The following is a 4918-nucleotide window of genomic DNA, read 5'->3' as shown; positions in this document are numbered from 1 at the left end:
GTCCAGGTCCAGGTCCAGATCCAGGTCCAGATCCAGATCCAGGTCCAGGTCCAGGTCCAGGTCCAGGTCCAGGTCCAGATCCAGATCCAGATCCAGATCCAGGTCCAGGTCCAGGTCCAGGTCCAGATCCAGGTCCAGATCCAGATCCAGGTCCAGATCCAGGTCCAGATCCAGGTCCAGGTCCAGATCCAGATCCAGGTCCAGATCCAGATCCAGGTCCAGATCCAGGTCCAGGTCCAGGTCCAGATCCAGGTCCAGGTCCAGATCCAGATCCAGATCCAGGTCCAGATCCAGATCCAGATCCAGATCTGAAGGAGCTTTTAAACTTTATCTCCATAATTACAGGTGACGATGACGAAGCATTTTACCTAAAATACATTTGGAGATTCACTTGGAATGTTTGTTTTAATGTTTAACTGTGAGTGAAAATCTACATAATATACAATGTTTTATACGTGATATGAACCGGGTCAGAACCGGGTCAGAACCGGGTCATGTGACCTCCGGCGGCCAATGAGAGACGACAGAAGAAGAAGTCGAGCCAGGACTTTATCAAACATTTATTGGACTTTTAAAAACATGACATCAGAACCGGACTGGAACCGGGCCAGAACCGGGTCAGAACCGGGTCAGGAACCGGGTCAGAACCGGGCCAGGAACCGGGTCAGAACCCGGGCCAGAACCGGGTCAGGACCGGGTCAGAACCGGGCCAGAACCGGGTCAGGAACCGGGCCAGAACCGGGCCAGAACCGGGGAGCTCAGGGAGGTCTATAGGATCAAAACAGTCTAGAGACAAGTCAGAGCCTAGGGAAGTCGCTAAAGCTGAAGAAACACCTACAACCGGCTGGTTGATTTCTTCTCTAATTCTCGCGATTTTACTGTTGAAGCCCATAAAGTCCTCACTACTGAGAGCTGCAGGAATACACGGCTCCACAGAGCTGTGACTCTTTGTCAGCCTGGCTACAGTGCTGAACAGAAAACGTGGGTTACTTTTGTTATCCTCTATCAACGTTGAATAATAAGCTGTTCTGGCTTTGCGAATGGCTTTTTTAAATACTATTAGAATATCTTTCCATTCACGATAAGAGTCTACAGACCTACAAGAGTACCACTTCCTTTCCATTTTACGCACGTTTTGTTTCAACATGCGGATATCTGAATTATACCAGGGAGTTAAGCTCCTGTGGCTAGAAACCCTCCTTTTCAAAGGAGCAACTTCATCTAAAGCTGAATGCAACAGATCAGCAGTGTTACTAGCAAGGAAATCAACATCTGCAGAGGTAGAACCCAGGTCACTGGCCTCGACTACATCACTATTTCGCACTGTCGTAAGATAAGCAATGGCCTCCCTAAATTTAACAATAACTTCATCAGACAAACATCTGCTAAAATAATACCTCCTATTTTGCACTTCAACATCAACAAAATTAAATTCAAACGTTATTAAGTAATGGTCGGATAAAAGGGAGTTTACAGGTGACACCAACAGACCATCAGTTTCAACACCGTAGGTGAGAACGAGATCGAGAGTATGATTAAAACAGTGCGTCGGTTTATCCACTTTTTGTGAGATACCCATTGATTCTAGAAGAGAATCGAAGGCTAATTTAAGATTATCGCTTTCAACATCCATATGAATGTTAAAATCACCCACTATGATGAATTTATCTGTGCTGATCAATAATCCAGAAAGGAAATCTGAAAATTCAGACAAAAACTCTAGATACGCACCAGCAGGGGGCCGGTACACTACCACTAACACAACTGGCTTCTCTGATTTCCAGCTCGGAAATTTCAGACTAAGCATGAGGCTTTCAAATGTATTATAATTGCACTTAGGTTAGGGTTAGGGTTAGGGTTAGGAGTTATAAATTGCTGCGACTCCTCCGCCTCGGCCCGTGTTTCTAGGAATGTGATGATTAAAGTAGCCGGGCGGAGTTGATTCATTCAAACTAACATACTCTTCATCCTGTAACCATGTTTCTGTTAAGCAGAAAACATCACTCCTGCTCTCTGTAATTATATAATTTACTAACAGAGACTTGGAGCTTAATGATCGTATATTTAGTAGTCCGCATCTAATTTTTCGGTCTGTAATTGGTACCAAATGTACATTGGTTTTAATTTTTACAAGGTTATCTTGGTTAACGCCTCTATAACGCTGCACCTGGTGAACTTTTGGAGGGCGGGGAACTGCAACCACTTCTATTTTGCTAGGCACCTGGCCAGAGTCGCCAATATCATGTAATCCTACAGTTTTAGAGTCGCTAATTACATAGTGCAATCCTACAGTTTTGTTGGCAGGCGTTGGTCCTCGAGAAGCAGCAGAGAAGTGTGTTAAACTACAGCTCTGCATCCTGGCCTGGACCCTGCATTGTCAGGGGGAGTGTCTAATAACATTGGCCAGATTTCTAGACATAAGAGCTGCACCATCCCGGGTGGGATGAATGCCGTCCCTTCTAATCAGACCGGGCTTTCCCCAGAATGTCTCCCAGTTGTCAATAAAGTCCACGTCGTTTTCTGAACACCACTGAGACAACCAGCGGCGGAGCGAGAGCATGTGTCTAAACATGTCATCGCTGGTCAGATTGGGGAGGGGACCAGAAAAACCTACGGAGTCCGACATGGATGTATATATATATATATATATATATATATATATATATATATATATATATACATACACATATATATATACACATACATATATAAACATCCACATCAAGGGAAGACACTTGGGTAAGTAAATTACTGAAACGTATTCCAGTCCCTTCCTCTTACAGATCCTTCTGGGGATAAATAACAGGAAAAAAACATAAAACTGTACTGCAGATGTCGGTTTTCAAATAACACCCCAATAATACCATCCATAGATTTATCCACAATTTTAATCTTGAAATGTTCAAAAAGTTCATTTTTAACCAAAAGACCAACTCGTCCAGAGCCCTTCGGTGCTCTTATATGTCTGTTTCTATTATCTCCAAACCAAGAATAACCAAATAACTCAATTGCTTCATCACATATGATAGGTGCGTTTCATTTAATTAAATAATATCTGGATTGAGGGATTGTAGCAACAAAGTTCTTAACGTAGAGTTTGATGCAGTCCATCCGTTTAGATTCCATTGAACCACGGATAAACAAGAAAAATCTCTTAAATCTTCAGGTGCGTCTCCATGCGGCGGCGGCTGCACCAGCGGCTGCTCAGCTGATCCTTCATCACCTCCCGCTACGTAGGAATCTGTTCAGCGGCAGGTCCAGATCCAGGTCCAGGTCCAGGTCCAGGTCCAGATCCAGATCCAGGTCCAGATCCAGGTCCAGGTCCAGGTCCAGATCCAGATCCAGATCCAGGTCCAGGTCCAGATCCAGGTCCAGGTCCAGGTCAAGGTCCAGGTCCAGGTCCAGATCCAGGTCCAGATCCAGATCCAGGTCCAGGTCCAGATCCAGGTCCAGGTCCAGGTCAAGGTCCAGGTCCAGGTCCAGATCCAGGTCCAGGTCCAGATCCAGGTCCAGATCCAGATCCAGGTCCAGGTCCAGGTCCAGATCCAGGTCCAGATCCAGATCCAGGTCCAGGTCCAGATCCAGGTCCAGGTCCAGATCCAGATCCAGGTCCAGGTCCAGGTCCAGGTCCAGGTCCAGGTCCAGATCCAGGTCCAGATCCAGATCTGAAGGAGCTTTTAAACTTTCTCTCCATAATTACAAGTGACGATGACGAAGCATTTTACCTAAAATACATTTGGAGATTCAAATGCAATATTTGTTTTAATGTTTAACTGTGAGTGAAAATCTACATAATATACAATGTTTTATACGTGATATGAACCGGGTCAGAACCGGGTCAGAACCGGGTCATGTGACCTCCGGCGGCCAATGAGAGACGACAGAAGAAGAAGTCGAGCCAGGACTTTATCAAACATTTATTGGACTTTTAAAAACATGACATCAGAACCGGACTGGAACCGGGTCAGGAACCGGGTCAGAACCGGGCCAGAACCGGGTCAGGAACCGGGTCAGAACCGGGCCAGGAACCGGGTCAGAACCGGGTCAGGAACCGGGTCAGGAACCGGGTCAGAACCGGGCCAGGAACCGGGTCAGAACCCGGGCCAGAACCGGGTCAGGACCGGGTCAGAACCCGGGCCAGAACCGGGCCAGAACCGGGTCAGGAACCGGGCCAGAACCGGGCCAGAACCGGGCCAGAACCGGACTGGAACCGGGCCAGCACCGGGTCAGAACCGGGCCAGGAACCGGGTCAGAACCGGGCCAGGAACCAGGTCGCCGGCAGAACCTTCATGACACGTGAAGCAGAAGAAGAAGAGCGTGGTATAAATACGGAGTGATCGGGAGACGGGGACGACCCGGATCGGCCCGGTCCTGGTTCTGGTCCTGGTTCTGGTTCCGGACCTGGTTCTGGACCGGATCTGGTTCTGGATCTGGAACAGAACCAGAACCAGGTCCAGGAGAAGAAGAAAGTGCTTCTAGAGGAGCAGAGGAAGCTAAGATGGCAGCGGCGGAGGGGGCGTGGCCTCGGGACTCAGGGGGCGTGGCATATGGGCCGGTGGGAGCGTGGTCTGTATATGGGGCGTGGTCTATGGCAGGGGGCGGGGCTACAGCCCCGCGTCGTTGTAGGTGGGCGTGGCCACCTTCAGGATGCTCTGGGCGTTGTCCTCCAGCAGGGGGCGTGGTCAGGTAGAGGGGGCGGAGCTAAATACCAGGGGGCGGGGCTACGGCCCCACGTCGTTGTAGGTGGGCGTGGCCACCTTCAGGATGCTCTGGCCGTTGTCCTCCAGCAGGGGGCGTGGTCTCGGGGCTGAGGGGGCGTGGTCAGGTAGAGGGGGCGGGGCTAAATACCAGGGGCGGGGCTACAGCCCCGCGTCGTTGTAGGTGGGCGTGGCCACCTTCAGGATGCTCTGGGCGTTGT

General features: G+C 49.2%; 1 protein-coding gene across 1 annotated transcript in view; it reads right to left on the bottom strand.

The window, feature by feature from the left end:
- Window positions 1-3902: 3902 nt before the first annotated feature.
- The window catches only part of LOC133448224 (ubiquinol-cytochrome-c reductase complex assembly factor 1), a 19024-nt gene continuing 18008 nt past the window's right edge, over window positions 3903-4918 (bottom strand). Inside the window, exon 9 of the mRNA XM_061726563.1 lies at window positions 3903-4918. This exon is cut by the window's right edge and continues 214 nt beyond it. The gene's annotated coding sequence lies outside the window, so the exon portion shown is untranslated.

Source organism: Cololabis saira, chromosome 8 (assembly GCF_033807715.1).
Source record: "Cololabis saira isolate AMF1-May2022 chromosome 8, fColSai1.1, whole genome shotgun sequence".
NCBI lineage: Eukaryota > Metazoa > Chordata > Actinopteri > Beloniformes > Belonidae > Cololabis > Cololabis saira.
This window is presented reverse-complemented; position numbering and strand designations above follow the sequence as displayed.